Source organism: Microcebus murinus, chromosome 6 (assembly GCF_040939455.1).
Source record: "Microcebus murinus isolate Inina chromosome 6, M.murinus_Inina_mat1.0, whole genome shotgun sequence".
Lineage (NCBI taxonomy): Eukaryota > Metazoa > Chordata > Mammalia > Primates > Cheirogaleidae > Microcebus > Microcebus murinus.
The window spans coordinates 48,513,748-48,536,521 of NC_134109.1; the positions used below are offsets into that span (position 1 = coordinate 48,513,748).

The 22,774-nt window shown below is 33.7% G+C and overlaps 1 long non-coding RNA gene across 1 annotated transcript in view; it reads left to right on the forward strand.

Moving 5' to 3' along the window:
• LOC109730483 (uncharacterized) overlaps positions 1-19,547 on the forward strand; it is a 189,479-nt gene extending 169,932 nt beyond the window's left edge. Inside the window, exons 2-4 of the long non-coding RNA XR_012919630.1 lie at positions 9,465-9,646; positions 17,636-17,764; positions 19,048-19,547. This is a non-coding gene — a long non-coding RNA (uncharacterized LOC109730483). The remainder of the gene's footprint in view (positions 1-9,464; positions 9,647-17,635; positions 17,765-19,047) is intronic.
• The last annotated feature ends 3,227 nt before the right edge of the window (positions 19,548-22,774 follow it).

Genomic DNA, 22,774 nt, shown 5'->3' on the forward strand with positions numbered 1-22,774 from the left:
TGGATATGGCAGCACTGGGAAACCAATATAGCATGTATAGCTTGCCTGCTAGAGGTATGTGCTCCAGGAATATTGGCATATTCATCATATAAAAACAATCCCTTCTTGCTGATGAAAATAGTGGTTTAGATTTTTTGATGTATATCTTCATGCTTTGTCATCTTTGTACTAGATTTAGCCTAGTGCTTTTTATACAAATTTAGGAAGTGAAGAGGTATTCCCTCTACTTTATAGATGTTAAAATGGAGCCAAAGGAAGATTGAGGGCATTTCTCAGGTTGCTTAGGTAATTACTTTAACTAGGGCTCTTCCTAGATGAGCTTCAGAATTCAATTTCATACATTCGATGCTCAGCATTGTCCTATGGACTTAGGCTGGAAGGTGAAATGATGTAGGCCTTTCCTTCAAAGCTATCTCTCATTGAGGAGAAGGACATATGGACCAATGTGGTGCCACTGTTGGTCACTTATTTTATGGTCATTCTCTTCTTCAGTTTACAGAATCCAGCTTTGTTCATGTGGCAACTTGCTTAGGTCTGGGTGATGAATCATGATTGGTTCTGACTTCGTGAATTTGTTCCTCTTTGCCGGGACTTGGTTAAAGTATGGGAACATGACCTAATTTTGGCCAATAAGACATAAAGTCTGCAGAATCTAGTTTTTTTCCTGGATAAAAGAAAGGCTTTGCATCCACTCTCACCTTCTTGAATAGGACCCTGTCCTGTGAGGATGCGAGGCTTGGGGCCATGGCAGCCATCTTGCAGCTCCAAGGAGAAAGATCACAGACGTGCTGAGGATGGCAGCGGAGAAAGAGTCTGGATCCGTCATGGCATTATGGATCTACTGCACATGGGCTAGAGCTGTCTGAACTTCTTAACATGAGATAATTAAATGTCTTTATTTTTTAAACTACTCTTAGGCATTCTAATTTTTGTAGCCCAACGTATCCTAACTCACACAACCAAGAAAATTGTAAAAAAGTAGAACTAAAGAGCTTTTATTTCCTAGGGCAATTAAAGAAACTGCCTAGCTAACAAAAGTGCCTTTATCCTGGGCTCATTTGTTTTTTTTCCCTCAGAAACATTTACATAACATATTTTATATTGTGTACAGGGTAAAGGCTAAAGTCTTCATCTTGATCTGCAAGATCCTTCCCATTGGATACTACCTCACAGGCTACTTCATGCTATATATTGAAAATGTCAGCCATACTTAATTTTATATAGGATGTTTCTTTAGTCTTCCTCACATTTACAAAATATAATTCTTGTATATAAGATTTCCTGTCTCTTCCTTTTTATCAAATTTCTACTATGTGTCTAGGTCCAGCTCAAATTGCCTCCCAAGTGAATTTCATACCACAGAAAAACTTAATTTACTTCTTCCTAGAGCTTTTATCTTCGAATTGGCAAGATGGTTCTCAGAGATGTTGAGCCTAGCAGACTCTCCAAGAAGGACTCTTGTAGTCACTGTTCCTCAAACTCCTGCTGTTCTCAAGGTTCTGCTTGGCTGGATGCCCTGCTTCCATTCCTTGGGGCTCTACCATTTCCTCTTGCCACATTTAGATTACACACTACCCCACAGTATTCACAAGGAAGGATGAAAGGAAGGAGGAAAAGAAAGGAACAAAGGAGGAAGGGGGAGCCAGGTAAGGAAGGAGAGAAAATGGAAGAGAAAGAGATCACCTATTCTGCTTGTCTCTAGTCGTAGATACAATAAAACATTGATTGTTTTACTTTCCAGAATCACCTTCTTACTAATTTCCCAAGTAAGCTAATAGTGATGAAAGGCACTACGTAGTAATCTGGAGGCAGTAGAGGTAAACATCCAGAGCATAGTATTCATCCTGAGAATGACTCATTTAGCTAAAATTATATTTGGACTATGAGAAGCTGGGATTAGAGGTATTTTTTTACATCCGTCTATGAGCACAACTTTGTAGGAACATTGCCTCGTGCTTCAGCCAATGAACTTCTTAAAAAATAAAACATTTTGGCTGGGTGTGGTGGCTCATGCCTGTAATCCTAGCACTTTGGGAGGCTGAGGTAGGAAGATCGCTAAAAGCCAAGAGTTCAAGACCAGCCTGGGAAGCATAGTGAGAAACTATCTCCACAAAAAAATAGCCAGGAGTGGTGGCACATGCCTGTACTTTTAGCTACTGGGGAGGCTGAGGCAGGAAGATCCCTTAAGCCCAGGAGTTGAAGGCTGCAGTGAGCTATGATGGTACCACTGCATTCCAACCTGGGCAACAGAGAGACCCTGTCTCAAAAACAAACAAAAAACAACAAACAAACATACTTTATAGAGAACAAATTAAAACTCAGTCTATTTTCTATAAAAAGTATGTATGTTTCTCTTTATTAGGTCATATAAGATTCTAATATGCAATAGTGACATTATTTGCTATAAAATATCTAATTGTACTATTTGCCAAAAAGTTTCCATTTCATTAGTGTAGGTTTTTCACACCTTTCTGGAATCCAAGAACTCACTAGAATATTACTGGAAACTTTTTTCCTGACGTATTCATGCATGAAGTTATCAAGAATAGAGAAAAGAAATGAATAAAAATTTACAATGAGTGATATTTGAAACAGTTTAAAATATGGAAATATTTTCTTAATTTAAAAATATCCAAAGTTCTTCCTTTATTAACTTTTTTACAGTATAGTCCATTATGTGTTAAAACTGTGCAGAAATTACTACTTATTAATTCATTACAACTGTCAAAAGAACCAGTTTGCTTTTACTATCACAGTTGTACCCAAAACCCAAACAATCTGGTAGATATGCTTCTCTATGACATACTGAGGTATGTAAAGAAACTTGAAAGAGCTTCCTTCTCAAACAGTCACATTTTTCATTGCATAAAATGATCTATAGATTTCTTTTTAATGAAAATGTCATTAGATATTAAGCATTATATAAATATTATTTTCAAATACTATATAAGCACCTGGGGGATTCTAAATCATATATCACTTCAGTAATATAATCATGGTATAATTTAGAGGAGGTAAGAATTCTTCACCAAATTAATTTTCACTGTAGTGCTATACTTAAAGGAACTCAAATATCTGAGGAGGAAGATGAGGCTAATTTTACTAGTAGTTCATATTTATGCCAGTAATTCAGAACACATTTTTCAAAATACTGAAATCACCTCATTAATTTATCCAACTTCTAGTACAGGTATTACATATATATACACACACACATATATACATATATACACACACATACACACACACACACACACATATATATATATGTAGAGAGAGAGAGAGAGGGAGAGAGCACACACATGAGCGTTAATGAGAATCACAAAGTAGTCAGTTGACTTGCACAGTTGCCGAAAGGGGCCAGTCCTAAAACTGAAAAGAATCATTGATCCATAGAATCAATGGATTGGAAAAGAACCTAAAATTCCCTCTTCCTTTTTCAGCATCACCCTAGTGTTTATTTTCCTTTATAATATAGCAATAAAAATAACCAAATGTAATTTATCTATATCTACATATTTCTAATTTAAGGTGATATCATTTTTTTAAATTCTATATTTATATTATAATAGTAAGATAAATCACTCTCTTGCATAGGTCCATTTAGTTCCTTTTTGAAGAGCAACTTTATCATTACTTGTTTAGAAAGGAAGGTTTCCCTCTAAGTGAAAATTTTGAGATTTTTCTCTTCTATATTCCTCATCTTAAAACAAGGAAGTTGGGTTAAATTACCTTTAAGGTCTCTTTTGTTTCTAAGATCCTCTGTACCCTACTTCCACCTCAGCTAGGGAGGGTAAATGGGTGGGGAATTGGGTCCGAGAAGGGTAAAGAAGGAAATAGCTATTGATCTGAGCCTTGAATGATGGGCAGATTTTTGACAGGCGAAGTTGGAAATCAATCCCATGCTAGGTGGGAAGGACAGCAGAAGCAATTGGCATGAGCTGGGATAGCAAACATATTTATAAAGAAGAATAACCCCAGTTAGAGTGGAGTATTGGAAGAATCCTTTCTCTTTTTATCTACCCCTCCTTTCTGCTGCCAGCAAGCACTCTAGGTGAGTCTGATATAAATGATCTACAAACCACACTGAGTGATATTGAGCAGGATACTGCGGTGGGATGCTGAGTAGGTCAATATACGAGTCAACACATTTAGGGGAGCTCAGTAGCTCACAACAGCATTAAGTTCAACTCCTCTGAGAATCTCCTTTTCTCTCCCCCATTCCTTTTCTGTGATTTAAGCATTGGCTTATTATTTTAGTCTTGTTATTCTAAGTGGTTTATTATTCTTGATGAATAGCGAATTATTCTAATAGTGCTTATTATTCTATTCATTACAACTTGAGGCTGATTAGGAGTGAATAGCTGCTAAGGAGCCTTTGCAATAGCAAATTAGTTTTCTATACTTTTATGGTGCTTATTTTTCAGTATCAGTAATTGCTCTGGTAGTTTCTATCACTTAAACATTCCTTTCCATACTTTAAACTACAGAGATATAGTCCAGTGATTCCAAAATAAAGACATTTCTTTATGGAGTAAAAGGAATCTTATTTTCAAATGACTTTATATTTAATTGAGTGTTTCAATTTCAAAAAGCATCTCACAACTATAGTTCATTTCTAACCGATAGATTATGGCAAAGATGATGCAATGATACTGCAATGGTTACTCTGTATATAGTATGGATATATAAGGCTCTGTCTTGCTAGCATGCACTAGAGAGACTCCAAGATTCAGCTCATGCTCATGGGTTTCCATACTGTTTATGATCTTTTCTTCTTGCCTGTCTGCCTGCCCTCTAGACATCAGACTTGCTTAGCCAGTCCTTTACTGTACCATATATAATATGTACATAATGTATGCATGTATATAAATGTGTGTGTCTGTGTGTGTGTGTACACACAACTCATCTGGCTGATTAATACTATCTGACTAATATCCTGACTAATACTCTAACTAATTAATACCCTGACTAATACTATCTTTATCCCCATGTTACTATTGTTCTATCATGGCACTTACATTATGTTCTCTAACAGTTGTATTTATAGTTTTCTCTATAAATTACCTAAAATATTTAAAACACTGCTATTACATATTATCTTCTGTAGAATTCGGCATTATGATTAGACATAAAAAGATACTATTTTATGTTAACATAATTGAGATGCCATTAGACTGGGAAGCTCTAGCATACTGAGTTTCTAAGTAAGCAAATCAAAATCCAACTCAGTGTGAATGGTCACAGTATAGGAAAATGAAAGTAAAGTTTAACCACTTAACAAGTAACCTTTAACTTGAGATTTTACCAATCAAAATCTATGAATTAACCTTTAGGAGAAACTCTAGGAGTTTCCACTTTAACCAAATATTTTCTTTGTTTTACTTCTACAAACACCTCATAGACATTTACCTTCCCTGCTCCCTTAGTGGAGCCCAAACCACTTCTTGTTTGGCACTGCCTGATTCATAAATCATTATCCGCTCAAATAAACTATTTAAAATTTTAACGTGTCCAAGTTTATCTTTTAACAATGATCATTAAGTATTTGCTGCTCAAAAATATAATTGCTAAAAAATGGAAGGAGAAAGATACAGGAGAAAAACATAAGATAATTACTCTTTAAATTATTATTTTAACTTACCTGCTATTACCAACAAAAAGTTCCATGTCTCTGATCTTGCTCATACTTATTTTTCTGGCTTTTGGGTTTCAATCTTTTTCATTTTCTCTTAATCAAACTGCAGAGAAACTACTTGCCTCCTTCCACCCCTCTTTATATCCTTACTAGTATGATGCAGTTTTTTGAGGATACAATTTATTGTTTAGGACATTCTTATGGGGGCCCTTCTGATTTCTGTACATCATTTGGACTAATTTTATTATAGCCTGTTGAATGTCCATCACTATATGATTTCATCTCATTGACAATCTCAGACATTCTTAGACTGCTCATCTTTTTCTTTTTTAGAGCCTTTTTTTGTTTTTGTTTCACTAAACTACAAAGAGTAATTTTCTTTTTCAGAAAACAACTGTGCATACTCGATTTTCTGAGTCCACATGTGTAAAAAATGTCTTTATATTTGATGGTCAGAACTTTTATTTGGCCATTTGGCCAAATATAATAAAATGTTATCAAATAATTTTGACTCACAATACTAAAGAAGTTATTTCAAAATTCTTCTGGCATTCTTTATCAGATTCTGATGCTATTTTCACCTTTGTTCCTTTGAAGACAATTTAGTCTTTTTCTTTAGAGGTTTTTCATTCATACCAAAAAATAACTGAGTTCCAATTGCTCCATATCCTCACTAAAATTTAGCATTGCCATCCTAAGAATTTTTAGCTTTTGCCATGGCTAGGTAGTGACATTTCATTTTGGTTTATATTTTCATATACCTAATCTCTAATGATTTTGAGCATCTTTTTCTTTGTGTCTTTGCCATGCATATATATTCTTTGGTGAAATGTCTATTCAGATCTTTTGCCCTTTTGAAAATCAGTTTGGTTTTTGGGTCCTTGTTAATGGATTGCAAGCATTCTTTCTATATTCTGGATACTGTATATGATATATTATACAGATATATAAATTTGGATATATCTCAAATTTAACAGGTCCAATTTGAATTCTTAATTGTCTTTTCTCCATCAAAACTTTCATCTTTCAACTACTTCCATTTTGGTAAATGACTCAACAAACCATGACTAGTTAAACATTCTTTGTTTCTAACTTTTTTTTTCTTTCTTACCCAATATCCAATTTACCCTTCAATCTTTTCAGGAAAAATAAATAATTTTATCATCACTGAATCCAATCTACTCCATGCCAAAATCATTTATCAATCACAACATTGCCATTGCATCCAGACTGGTCTCTCTTCCTTCAACCGCCCCTCCCTCAGAAACCAGGGTATTTTTTTTAGTCACATAAGTTCTTTCCTATAACCTGTGGGGGAGAAGGAAAACTTTCCCTTCAGTCCCAGAAAGTTCACTGAAACATCAACACACAATAAGGCAGATTAATAAGAGAAAGATATTACAAATTTATTTACTATGTGCTTGGGGAAAATCACAGAACGATTACTCAATATCCCAGCAGGATTCAGACATTTATATACCCTCATTTTAGAGGGGGGAGAAAGATGAGGAATACAGGGATTCTATTGAGGGGCAATAAATGGTTACTAGAGAGGTTGAATAGATACTTAGGAGAATGAATGGATGGGAGGAAACAGAATGACTTGAAAATGATTCTCTTTGAAAATTAAATTAACCTGAGAGACAAGTATCATCTTTAACATGAGTTGGGCCAGAGAATCTGGCTGCATTCTTGATCTTCTTTCCTGAAATATATTGAGATAACAGGGAGGTGAAAGAACAATTATTCTTGATGGGTCCATCTGGTTTTTATGAAGATAGAGGGATAGCCTCTTCCAATGCCCATTGAGATCTAAGGGCCTTTAATTCAAAATACTCTTTATACCAAGGAGTCATATCTTGGGGTGAAATTCCCTGAGCTCCTTCAAACCTCTTCTCAAAGATTCCATTTAAATCAGACTAACTTCCAAAATCAATATCATCATCTAAATAACCACTTCTAGAATTGTATATATGCCCATGCTAATTCAAACTTTAGGGTGCATAAAAGTCACCTTGTAAGTTTGGTAAAATATAAGATTCCCAGGATCACCCACATAGATTCTAATTGTGTAGTTCTAGAGTGGAGACCATGAACCAGCTCCCAACTATGCTGATATCCATGGACTATATACCTATACATGCATGACCTTCATCTTTCTAAATCCTCCAGACCTGTGTATTTCAGTCGCATGAGCCTTTTTTCTATCTTTTGGATGTGACAACATTTCAATCTCAGGAATTATTCTCCTTTCATTCTATCTCTGTCACTTGCAATTGTTTATGATCTATACATTTAGCAGATTCTATAAACTTAATACGCACTAACTATTTTGAAAAGACCCAGAAGCACTAATGAAGAAGACAGTGGAGAAAACACCTTCTAGTATTTATATAATGAGTGCAAAGGACAAATTTCTTTGTGAGAGCTCCAGTTGTAAACACAAGAGAGTTATACAGAGCATAACCAGAAGCTGCTCACCTACACGTCTCTATAACTGAACACTTCTTTATCTTAGAACTGCAGGCTTGAAATATTTGGCTCAGTATTTCTGAAAGTCTAATAATTTTGGATTGGGATAGCACCGTGAAGCAAAATGGGACATTATATGATCATCATATCCCTACTAGCAGAATAGTCAAAGAAATCTCAAACAGCAGGTCTCTTTGGTGTTAATACTGTATGGTTATAGATTTTCCCTTGAATAACATAACCTCACCTCTAGTGGTTTAAAATGCCTTCTTAGAAAATTATAACCATTATGAAATTTTGAGACCTACCACTTTTAACTTCAACAATAAGTAGTTTGTTTCCTGTTTGCTTGATTTTTTTTTTAACCAAAAATACAATAACAGTCATAATTTAAGTCAAGATTGGTTGCAAGAGTAGATAGAAAATTTAACTGGCTAACGCGTATTTTTTTAAATTTTGAATTAATTTGACTGAATTATTTTTGACATGCTTTCTATAGTCCCAAATGTCAATGAAAATGTTACTTACATCTATGATTTAGTGACTGCTATGTTTTCTAAGTATAACAAATATAAACTGTCAGTAAATATGTTGCAGCAATAGTCATAATCAGTAACTGGGCCACTGTTTATTAAAGAAAAAAGGTATGTTATTAGCTCAAGACAAACTTGATAGTGCTATGAAAATGTTTTTTCTTTGTTAAAACTTCTAGCAATCATCCAATCAGTAATTCCCTCATTCATGACATAAAGAAGAAACATTAACAAATCTACAACTTTATATCTCAGATAAGTAATTTATAGCAGGGTATTTAAGTATTTTGTCAAAGACCTAGGTCTTGGGGTTATCTTCTTTGTTCTCACTTTCATGCTAGTCATCTGAAAATTTGATACTTTATTTCCTTCATTCTCCAATTAATATCTAATTTGATCCTCTAATAACAAATGTCAACAAGATTGTATTTTAAAATATCAGTACTTATAAAAGTGAGGACAATGTTAAATTTCTGCGACTAAACTGTATATAAATTATTTGCAATTGCATTTTCTGATTTCAACCTGTCAAAATCAGCACTCTACTAAGGACTATATACATTCAATGTTTGACTTCAATCTTGAAGGGATGAAAAGGTTTCTACTCAAGTTTTAAAATGCCAGCTTTCTGTGATCTCTCAAGAGACTAAATCACGAATTGCAGACTAAGTACAGTAAAGCTTTCAAAATGCTATAAACAGAAAGCTTTGATGTTTCTGGTCTCTTAGGAAACATTATGTCGTCTTATGTCATTGTTAGTAGACTAATAAGCCCCTACTTCGCTAATCAAAATTTATGGAAATTTTATTTTCCCCCTGTAGACTTTCAGATCACAATGGAAAGCTCATCAGATGGAATTATTCAACCACTCTGTCTTGCAAATCTGAAAACACATCTGCACAGTTTTTTCACTAGTGAGAGGACACACTGGTTTTAAAATCTGTCTGCTATCCTCAAAAATCCAAACTTCATTTCTGTGGAAACAGAACTTTACAGCGTGCAGGTAATGTTAACGCAGCCTCTATTGCTAGTGGCTGGTAGCTGACTTCCATATTTCTTTTCCCAGTAAAAACAGATGTCAACATGGTTAGGACCAAGGAAAGGTCTTACGATACTTCTTAGAAAAAACGTATATCAGTTTATCCAATTTCTTCAGAAACAAGATGCTACAGGCGACCAGATGTTGAGAATGAAACTACCAGCTCATTTTAACTCCAAGGTGTCAGGCAAGTCTATGAATAAGCTGTTATATAAAGCAAAAGAGCATTTAGTTTTTGGTTCCTTGAAATATTAAAGCATTATACATAGAAAAAGCAATTATTTAAAACATTTTTTATATTATTTTTAATTTTCTTTTACAGCTGTGTTACTAGATATTTACAACAGAAAGAGGCTTACATGTTAATTTTTAATGTAATCACAAAATTATACAAATAGCCTGGTTAAAGTAATGAAATGTGGCCGGATGGAGTATATCAAGGATAATGTAATCATCGTTCCTATACATTAGTCCTAGGAGGGTAATATCTATCCCTTCTCTTATGTGTTAACACATGTTTTTAAAAATAGTGTCTTGTGGCATTAGTTATGGCTATTAAGAGACCAAGTTAAATATCCTGGGTTGGAAAAAAATCAAAATATGAGTACTTAATAACTATAAAACATTTAAGTTAAAAATATATGACATTAATATAACTAAGGTATCTGTTCAAGTGTTATCCCCTTAGAGGAGTCTCACGATCACCCTATCTAAACTAGCAGTTCACTAATCATTCTCCCCTTTTTGTATGTTGTTTCTCTTCACTGTGTTTATTTCTTCCTATTAGTACATTAACTGTGTGTGTGTATATATACACATATATATATAATTTTTTTCAATGAAAAGGAGACAATGCTACATTAGAAGAGACCTGAGTGGCATGATGATAAGGTGCATGATGTGATTGGTAATTAGATATTGGTTTAGACAAATCATCTATTAAAATATTAAGATAAAAATCTATTTTCAAGGATAGATGGAAATGATTAGTGGATAAAAAGGCAGGTTACAAAAGAACAAGTGCTATAAAGATCTTATTTGGTAAAAAAGTTCTATATATACACACACACAAAAACAGAAGGAAATATCTACAATAAGGTATTCAGAGTAATTATCTTTGGGTAATATAATCATAACTTTCTAATGTTCTTTTCATGTATATGTATTTTATTCTATTCTCTACTACACGTATATACATACTTATGTAATAAGTATGTTTTTATTATGTAATAATAAAAGATTAGTTTAAAATGTGAATCAAGAAATGAAGAAATCATATTAAGATGTCTTAATGTCAAGTACATGAGTGTTCACTTTTCACCTACTTTTCAGTGTATTTTAAATACATTGAAAATATAAAATAAATACTAAAATAATATAATACATCTTTTCCATTGCAATTTGCACAGTAGTTTGACATGGGGAGTGAAACAGCACAAATAAAATTTTTTCCTCTAAAAATAAATTTTTCTAAAAACATGAAGTTTGATAAAAAATTATTGCCCTCCAATGATTAAATCACGTTACATTCTTCTCCTACACATTTCTTTAGGGCTGATTCCTAATCTCTTTCTCTTCTCCTTGTCATAATAATGATATCCTTTAATTTTACTTTCAAGAAAGCTTGGTTCTTGAACTCTTCCCAATGAATTCTTCATAAAAAACAAGATTCCAAATATCAAAAATATCAAAGCTATATGCAAGTACTAAACATATTTTTACAATTTAAAAAAGAAGCAATTTGGGGGCTTTCCTAAAGCATTGCACTCCTCCAGAGGAGCTCTGAATTAATTCATTACATTCCAAAAGCATCCATTGGGACGTGGCTTGGAATTATTTATATGTTATAAATTAAGTTTAGGGAAATTAACAGTATTACATTGCTAAATGTCTTTCCACTCAGGAATATCATATGATTTTCTAATCATTTAGGCCCCATTTTATGTCATTCAACACATTGTCTAGTTTTCTTTGTATGGATATTGCATATTTCTGGTTAAGTTTATTTTCAGGTATCAATTCAGATATCAAGCATGAAATAACCTTTTGTGGTTTCTAGCAATATAATGCCATATATAAAATATAGATTGTTTAACTTGTACCTGAAGAGCCTGGTTTTAGGCCAAAAATCCTATGTATGATCTTTCAGGCCTGACCATAGAAAATTGTAAGGTTTTGTCTGACAGGTTTTAGAAGGGGAAGTGGACCTCACCACACCAAACCTGGTGTGCACGGCCAGTGCATTACAGTTTTCTAGAGGGAGTTGCAGTTAAGGACTCAGCCCTCCACTTCTAGTCTTAAATATCTACAGTCCTAGACCAGCACTTCCTTTGGAAGGCCTCCTTACTGCTGATTTGCTGAGACACTTCCCAGGTGTCCTCACCAAGAGCTCCTTATTGGCAGCCTCAGCTAAGGTACTTTCCTCCTCTTTGACTTAGTTCCTTTTCACTCTTAGCCCTTTTCTTTCTCCCTTCTCTAAGAGTCCATAACGAAACCTTTGTTTTGGGGCTCCTTGACAGTAAGACAATTCCCCCTGTCTGTATCATCTCAACCTGACCCTAGTCCATGGCCATTCTGAGGAAGGAAATGAAATGCCACGGAGCCAGCACCTCTTTTGGCCTGTTGCTTGTATTGTGGTAAACATACAAAGAGTAGATTGTCACTCTCAGTTTAGCTTATTGTCCTCATTGACCACCTCAACACCTAATCACTCAACAATACCAGCAACTTGATTTAATTGATATTTTACTTATAGTATTTTAATAGTTTTAGAGTTTATTTTCTTGGACTTTTTCTTTAGAAAGACACTTCTACCACCCAGAGATGATTATAACATCGTCTCTCCCATTATAATATATACACCTCATTACTCTTTTTCCTGTATGTCCAAATGCTTACCTACTTTTAGTATAATGATGAACAATATTGTATAGTAGACAGGCCTATATGAGTCAGACTTTAAAGGAAATATAAGAACTTGTTCACTCCTAATATTTCATTTTTATTTTTGATACAATTTTTAAAAGGTTATATGTCTTGCACATATCAATCTCTTACACTATTTGCAGTTCATAAAGAATTAGTACATACATCAACTCATATCCATGAATAACACTACTCATCAACTAGTAGAAAAATAAATTCACTTCAGTATTTGATTCACAAATAAACCATATATGACCAGAAATTGAAGTTCAAACAAGTTACTTCATAAAAAGTGGTTTTGAATAGAAAACTTAAATTCTGTCAAGTAACAAATCACAAATGACTACAATCTGAGTGAAAAAGCATTGAATCATAGGAGAATTGTTGGATTTTTAAATGTAACAAAGATGTTAAGCAGTATGCCACCTAATAAAATGGGTTGTAACTTAAGTTGAAATCAGCACACAGGTAAATGGCTAATATGGTAAATAATATAAATACAACATTAATATCATATATACACATACATGCATTCAGGCATACATAGCTTATTAGCCATTTTTTAATAAAAATATTCACATAGTCTAAGCCTGATGGTGTGGAGAGCTAAATCCAATCTATTTTTCTTAGACCTATATATAAAGCATATAATTTAAGATTTCTGCATTTCTTTTTAACCCATCAGAATAAAATTTTAAGCTTCAGAAAAATAATAAAAGGATAGAGAAGAAAAGTTAAATCAAATATGGAATTTTCCAAATTTGTTTGCTCTGGAGACTGTTGGTCTCTTAGTTAAAGCTTTTGCTTTCATTAGTACTCTTAGGGTGAAACCAAATCCACAAATCATTTCACAGAAGATGACTTTTCAGCAAAGCAGTATTGACTTACTGTGAGACATAGCAAAAGAAGCTCATTTAGTCAGAATTGCAGAATTGGAAAGGACCTCGGAAAACCAACTAATTCAATTTTTCCCATCTCACCCCCCATTTTGATTCCCTCTATGATACCTATGCTAGTGATCATTCAGTGTCCACTTGAAAACCTCTAAAAATAATAATCATAAAACTCTATCTACCTACAAATGCATTGTATTCCTAAATGCATAAAAATCTGGACAGAGCCGAAAATATATATTATAATGAGATTTTAGGAAGTTCTTCCAGAATTATGCAATAGTCCTCAGGAAGCTACAGGGTCCAAAGACCAACCATAAATCTACCAACATTAGGAAATGACTTTCTTAACCAGCTATGATCTATAACAACTGGATGAATTCTCAGTGCTCTGTTTCTTACCATCCCAACCTCACTTCTGTGTTCTAAATCACATGTAAGTACATCTAATTGGTCAACCCTTAGTTACACTGAGAACCCCAGCAGGCAAATAGCCCAGGAAATGCCACAATCAGCTTTCCAGTCTCTGCACAATAGACTGGTCCAGTGGTAAAATGGAACTGGATTGCAATCTACCACATTCATCTGACACAAAATCCTAAGCATCTCTTTTGTTTCCATGAACTATTTTCTCCTGTGATGTTCTAACCAATTACAGGTAGAGACTAAGGGTGTATCATTTTACTTTAAGTTCCTTCATGCCTCTTTACATAATCTAAATAATTCTAAGTTTAACATAATACATGGGTACCATCTTTTTGCAGTATATATGATTAATGTTTTTAAACAATGCCACATTTAACATTTTTATCACTATACTCTCTTCGAATCAAAGAGACATTATAAGGTAAAAATGGGTCATTTTTTGTATGTTAATGGTAACTATTTACCTGTTATTCCTCTTTGAATTAGTTGTTTCTTGCCATACAAACCTAAAAAATGTGGAAAGTTTTGACTTCTTGCTTGTAAGTGCTATATACATTTATATAAAATATGAATATTTAAATAATTTGAATAACAGATTATGACAGCAGATACAATTAAATAATTCTGTTCCTCATTGAAATTTGCATGTGCATTGGGTGTTTTGATTTTAATAGAATATCAAGTTCACAATAAGTAAAATTTTTTAAAGAACCCAATGTTTTGAGTTGGAGAAAGCTTTTATCATCTTGTCAAAGAAATACCATCCCTGACCCACCTGCTATCAGTATCATTCATTGTCTACTGTGTATTTATTTCAAAAGATTGGATTTATTCAACATTGAAAAAGAGGTTTAAAAGCCAACATTTCACCTAAACAATCTGCTAATCTAGCAAGCAAACTGGAAGTTCAAGATCTTGATAGCTCCCTAACCACACTGTGTTGAACTCAGTGTATTCCAGTAATGACTAAGAATTTCTCCCTTCTCTAAAGGGAGAAAGGTTATAAAGGTACCATCTTTGCTCTCAGGAATAAATAGAAATATATTTCAGAAATTGATTGACAGCAATTTGTAGCAATGCCCTGGTAATAAGAAGGATGATGGGTTGTGGAAAGGTAGCATGGGATATAAAAACAGATAACAATTCTATAGACTAGCCCTTGGCTGCCATATCCATCATGCTTCCAGCTAAATGCTGCAACGCTATTACAAAGAAAGCCATTTTCACCCTAGGAACATTACCAGTTTTGCTTTAGCTTTGGTGTTTTGTCGAAATTGTTGTAGAATAAGACCTGTAATGCATGGATTAGTTTTTAACACATTGACTGCCACATTAGAAAAAAATTTTTTTTCCTTGGGGCCATGATATTACAAAAATAGAATAAAAGCTTCAGAAAAAAAAACCTTTCTAATTTAATGAAAAATTTGTTATTTTTTATTGTTTTCTATGTGAGTTACATGCAACTTGAAAAATAATTCTCACAGCTTCCAAGGTAAAAAGACATGAATTACATATGCTTCTTGAGGCCCTGAGTGCAAAACTAGTGTGAGTTAAATAAAACTAAGATGGCAGTTAACATGTTAAACTTTGAATTCACATGCCAACCTCATCCCCTCCCTACTGCCTTTGTAAATTCAAGCAAATAATTTTTTACAGATTCAACCTTATTCTTCCTGTCTTTTCTCTTACATGCCTTAATTTTTCAAGGGACAAAAATCTTTTCATCATCTTTGATTTGGAGTACCTAGACTGTTTCAGAGAAACAGTCCCAAGAGTTGCCATGCTCATTGGTCTCTCACTGTATCTTCAAATTAGTTTCTTCACGGAAGTGATTGTGGTAGTAGCTATACTAATGGAGAGCTAAGTATGTGACTAAATATTCTAAATCCTTTTCACTTATTAACTAATTCTTTCAACATGTTTATTTTTGGACAAAAAGTTGAGGCACAAAAGAGTTTAAGTAACTTGTCAAGATAACAGTACTAGTAAGTGTCAGAGCTGGAATTTCAATTCAAACAGTCTAACTCCAGGCCTTGGATTTTACCGTACACTATTTGAGCAAGAAAGTAGAAAAGAAAGCAGTTTACTTCACAGTGTTTCATACTATAGTCAGGTTTTATGTCCTGGACTTTAAACTTGGCTAGTTCTTGTCAGTTCTGTTGCATTACACTTCATGCACCATATTCCTGTTTTGAAGTCATCAGAAATATTAACCCCTCAGAAAGTAAGATTTGATTCATGGGGACTTGTTTTAGTGACAGATAAAATGGAATTTATTTTGCTTTTATCTTTGATTTTACAATATGGCTTAAAACATGACAATTACAGTTTTGCAACCATTTTGGGGAGGGACTACATGCATTGCAAATTGTTTTTGCAGGTAGAAAATTTTCCATTGTTATTTTCCTCTTGTTAATGTAATACACTAATTCTCTGGTTAAGCAAATGATGAAAGTCAAGGCACAGAAAGAGATTTTGAATGTAAGCAAGTGTTATTTCATTATTTTCTCTTATTGATTGTCATACTAAACCCAAATCCCCTTATCTTTAGAACAGTATTCAGGTTCCCATGAAGTTAAATTATACTACTGTTTCATTTAGAAGACCTTAAATTCTAATTGTTCTCTCTCTTACATCTATTAAATATAGGAAATAGTAAATTTCAAGTAAAGTTTATCAAATAATTTACTGAGCTCAAGTTACATTTAACAATTGTACTTAAGAAACCTTAATATGAACCACTTTGCTTTAAAAATAGTAGCAATTATTTTCATTAAAAACCCTAGCAAATAGCCATTATCTAGACTGTCTCATCAACACATTTACCATTTCTACCCAACCACCTAACCTAGAAAAAGACCTTCATTTTGTGCTTAGCTACACATCTTCTGAGATGAAAGTCATCCCATTCATATTTTCAATTTCCAGCACCACTTGAAAATTCCTTAAACTGGGAATGAGATGCACAGGCTGTTTCTCAGTGATCCCTTAATGTTTTTTTCTTATTTATATTTTCTTAGTGCACAGAAAATGTAACATAAGAAATAGGTCAAGGATGTAGAAACTGGAATGAAATAAAAAGTTAGACTCGTAGTAGACAGAATTGATATGCTCTTCTCCACAGGCTGACTTTTCAAAGTGTTCTGTTTCAGTTAGCAGGTGTCTCCAGGTGTAGGCCGGCAGATATCATCAGTTGGCAATCCAAGAGTCAGTGATACCACAGTAATTGCCATGGAAGGATAAATTAGTCTAAGTGCTGCTTGCCAGTAGAGGTCTGTTGGAAAGCATTCTTCCTCTCATTCTGGATCTGATGTGCCAATTAAGTTTAGCTCTTCCATAAAGAAAAAGGTTTTTCATAGTAACAGCAAAACCCTATTTGCAAGTAAGGAGAGGAAAAGTAAACCTCTGAAGAGTTCTACCTGTTTTAATCCCTTTTGCTGTTTCAGCGTCGAATGTTTCCAGTGTCATCCTACTTCCCTACTAACAAAAACTATAAAATATTTTAAGGAAGCAATAAATTTTCATGCTCAGACAAAATGTTTATGAATTGAATCTTCAAGCTCGGAGTTACATAAATAACTTCTTCATCCAATAATTGAATAATAAGTAAACTTTATAAAGCAATTCACTGTGGATGAGGTATTGCTAAAACACATATTACTTAATTTTCCATAATATAAAACTTAGAGTAGTTACTTTACATTTATAGATATAATATTTGGATAAAGTCCTGCTCAGCTGGGAAATGTTGGACTAAAAATTGAATACACTCTTCTGATAATAAAGATTCACTTCTGCTCATCACCCACCTTAGATTTCTGGAACAGTCTGTTTTCAGGTAACTTTATTACTTCAATAATGATACTTTATTAAATGCAGACAGAAATGTTTTAATTATTATGACACTGGAAAATATCATGGAAAATAAATCATCAGAAAATATCCATTGTAATAACATATGCCCTGATGTTAATGGAAAGTATGATATGTTTAATTATACCACTTTGACTTTGTAAAGAAAAACTAATATTTGATAGATGAATACAACTACTGCATACATATTTTACCATTGTTACTCAAAACGACTCTGGGGTTAGAAAATATCAACTCTGATTTAAGATAATAATTATAGGGATTTTAAGAGTTAATTATTTAAGCATTATGTGGTAAATAGTAGAGCCTAGAATTGAACCTGAGTGTACAAGCTCTATTGAATTTGTGCTTTCCTCTATACTATTAAAAATCAGTTAAAGTTATTTGAACGTCACACAAATGTTTTTAGTTCTAGATCAATTTAATTAACAATGATCACTAATTTGAGAATCCTCTATTTGAAAACTTTGTCCATTCTCTACTAAAGTCACCTTTTTCAAAAATTTTATATAGCAATTGTTAAAGTTAGGTTAACTGTCTCTTCCCCCCCCCCCAGCAAACTAAATAATGGTGTGCTTGAAAGTATGAGGATTCTAAGATAAAACAAGATATTGAACAAGAATTGGAACATTATGATTCATTTATCTTTTCTCTTTGAAGAAAGTATTAAATTGACCTTTGATAGCATCTTAAAGAGTTAAGCCATCATTCTTTTATTAATACATCATAGATAGATCATGTGGCAGGAACAGTCTGCACCTGTATTCCAGAACCAGCTGTTCCTGATAAAATTAATGTCTGTAGAATCCTGGCTGGCAGTAGATGATGGAGCCATTAATCAAAAATGGACAAGTTTACCAGGGTTTCAAGGTTTGACACTACTGTAATTTGTTCATCAAGAGTTTTCTGAGAAATATAGTTGGAAGAGAAGAATTAGATAAAATCAATGACGAAACAAATCTAATCTTTTCTAATAAGTTTTGCTTCATGGCATGCTGCTTTACTTATTAAAGGAGTCTCTATTTCTTTATTACACATGCAACTTTCTTCTACCTATTTCCCGTGTACTGAAAGAAAGAAACAGGAATTTAAAGCAAAAAAAAAATCGAAGCAAACATATAGACACCCCTTTTAAACCTATCATTCTAAAATATTTTCAATTGATATAAGTTTAATCTATCATGTACTCAAAAAGATTGTGATATAAAACATCACATTTTGTTCTACTTTTGTTCTACATTTGTTCAGCCAAGGTGAAAAAAGAGACCAGATGTAACTTCTTCCCTGAAACATTGTTAAAAACTGGACAAAAAAATATAAAACATTTAATAACAGCTTTCAAGACTTTAGAGATCAGGCATCTTTGAGAAATGGCAAACAAAGAAGGTAAGCTCTACAACTGCTCTGTCTTCCTGCATACAGATGGTTTCCAGGCTGTGGCACAGGGTGTAAGAACCGAAGTAGAGATTGACATCCTCTTCTTGAAGAGACTGAGCTAGGCACATGGGAGGCAGAGGAGGCTCGAGTTTGCAGAACGGAAGAGAGTGGCATAGAGAGGGAACTCAAACGATCTGCAGAGGGTCAGCATCAAGTTTTCAGCCAAGTACTAATGAGTACAGGCATGTGAGGAAACTATCTGCCCTCCAGAAAATAAACATATTATAAGGCACAGTCCCTGAAACTCTCACAAATTTGAGAACAGGTGCTGTTTTCACCATACAGAACAGAAAACCACACAATTCACAGGACCTTGGGTAGAGTATTGAAGAAAAACTTCCCTCAGAAGTTGAGTGATTTTAACCGTAAACTAATTCTGTTCTGGAATTGTCTACCCAAGCTTGAAAAAGTAAGAATACAACTATTGCTGTGTAACTTAATCATACCCAGAACAAAGTTTAATAGAATTTTCAGCAATACATATTAACATACATAATATACATATGTACAAACATACATAGATAAATGTTTCAGCAAGTTAAAATAAAATGGTTCTTCCTCAACCTGATAAATTGCAGCTACAAGAACAGCTGCAGCTAACATTATATTTAATAATGAAAGACTAAGTGCTTAATCTCAAAAAAGAAAAAAGGAATAAGGCAACGATATCCATTCTCACGCATTCGCTTCTACTTAACATTGTACAGGAAGTACTAGCCAGAACAGCAAGGCAAGAAAACAAAAGTTATCCAGATTGTAAAGAAAGAAGTAAAATTGTGTTTATTTAAAGATGTCATAATTATCTACCTAGAAAATCTGATAGAATCTACAAAAAAGCTATTAGAACCAATAAGTTTACCAATGTTGCAGATACAAGATCGATACACAAAATCAACTATATTTCTATATACTAACAGTGAGAAATCAGAAATTAAAATTTTAAAATATCATTTGAAACAGTATCATAAATATATAGTACTTAGAGATAAATCTGGCAAAATATGCACAAAAGTCATATATTGAAAACTATAATATTACATAAATAAAATCAAAGAAGATATAATTAGAAATATATATAATATTCATGGATTAGAAGATTTACTATTTATTAACATGTCAATTCTCCATAACTTGACAATTGATTCTACCAAATACCAAAGTCCCAAGAGATTTTATGTAGAAATTGATAAGGTGATTATAAATTTAAATAGAAATGCAATGAATCTAGAATAGCAAACACAACTTGACATAGAAAAGGTAGAGGATTTATTTACCTAAGATTTATTATAAATCTATAATAAGATTATGTAGAATTGGTATAGAGATAAACGAGCAGAATAAAAAGTCTGGAAAAGATTCATACATACATGGACAATTAATTTTGGAAAAGATGACAGGGCAATTTGGTGGATAACAGGTATTTTCAGTAAACAGTGATAGAATATGTAGATAGTCATGCAAAAAAAATGGACCTCAATATTTCATACCATATATAAATACTATAATTGATTATAAATATAAACTTAAAATCTAAACTGTAAAACTTCTAGAAGAAAATTTTCATAATCTTGGGGTCATGATTTCTTATGTATGGTACCAAAGGAATAATCCCATAAGAGTAAAAAAAGAAAATTTAACAAAATTAAAATCAAGACCTCTGGCTCTTCTAGAGACATTGTTTAGAGAATGAAAAGACAAAACAAAGAACAGGAGAAAATATGAACATATTTCCAAATTTCTTGTTTGATAGAGAACTTCACAGTATAGAAAGAATTCTCAGAACTGAACTAAAAACAAACATGCCAATTTTTTTAAATGGGAAAAATATTTTAATAAAAGTAAAATTACATATAGATGGAAAATATACACAAGAAAACATGCTTGGCATCATTATTCATTAGAGAAATGCAAATCAATATGATGAGTTATTACACATCTATTAGAATGGATACAATTAAAAAGTTTAGCCATAAAAGGTGTTGGCACATATGTGGAACAAATGGAACTCTTATACACTGCTGGTGGAAATTTAAAATGATATTAATACTTTGGAAAGCAGTTTTGTCGAGGTGAAAGTCTGCTCTTGATTCTTGGTGTGTTCTTGGCTGAAGAATGACCATACACGCTAAAGTGTCAGGTCCAGCCTCTTGGCAGACTATTATCCTAGTTCTTTGTCTCCTCGCCTAGAAAAAAAAATCACAAGCAGGGCCTGTGTGATAGAGTGACCACAAGCAGGAAGCAGTTTCACATGCGTAGCTTTTTATTATAAAATAAAACAAGTCTGTCTCTGTGAGTGGAGAGAGACTGACTGACTCTTCTTCTGGGAGTTCTTGAGTTCTTTTCCTTTATTGGCCTATTCTGGGTAAGGGCTTTCAGGAGGTGTGGGAGGTTACCAAATAATTAGCAGGTGTTCTCAAGGTTGTCTCTGCCTATTCAAGCTCCTGCTCTGAAAGCCCTACCTAGCGGGGGTAGGGGGATGGGGAGGAGATAAACCACAATGTAGATTTAAGCTAATGACATAATAATTAGCCTTAGGTTACTCTCGGTCACTTTTTATTTTAGAATATTATGGGGGTACAATCATTAAGGTTACATACATTGCCCTTGTCTCCCCTCCTCCCTTGTGGCCATCCTCAGATGGTGTGCATCACACTATGTATGTATACACCCATCCCCTCCTCCCCCTCCCACCTGCCCCACACCCGACAAATGTTTGTTTTTCTTTTTTTCTTAACATTTTGGTTACCTTTTATATCTTTGCCTCTCCCTAGCAAGGGTTAGAGGTATGCCCTTCCCTCCCACAATGTTCACCACATCCCTTAGATGTGGGACTACCCTTCCAACCCCGGAATCCTTGGTGAACACCACCACCCTTTGAGCACCATAGTGTTAATCAGTCAGTACCAATTTGATGGCGAGTATATATGGAGCCCATTATTCTGATCTTGTGTCACCTCACTTTGGATAATGGACTTAAGCTCAATCCAGGATAATATAAGCAGTGCTAGCTTGCTGTTGTTTCTTAGAATTGAGTAATAGTCCATTGTAAACATATACCAAATTTTAATAATCCATTCATGAATTGACGGACACTTGGGTTGTTTCCATGTCCTTGCTATAGTGAATTGTGCTGCCATAAACATTTGGGTGCAGATGTCTTTATAATAGAATGTCTTATGCTCTTTTGGGTAGATGGCTAATAATGCTATTGCTGGGTCGAATGGTATAATATTTGCTCTCTACACTTCCGATAAAGGTCTGATAACAAGAATCTATCTAGAACTCAAAATAATTAACAAGAAAAAAATCAAACAACCCCATCAAGAAATGGCAACGGAAATGAACAGAAACTTTTCTAAAGACGACAGAATAATTGCCAGAAAACATATTAAAAAATGCTCAATATTGCTAATTATTAGAGAAATGCAAATCAAAACCACAATGAGATAGCATCTAACCCTAGTGAGAATGGCCCATATCAAGAAATCCCCAAACAACAAATGCTGGCGAGGATGCGGAGAGACAGGAACATTCTTAC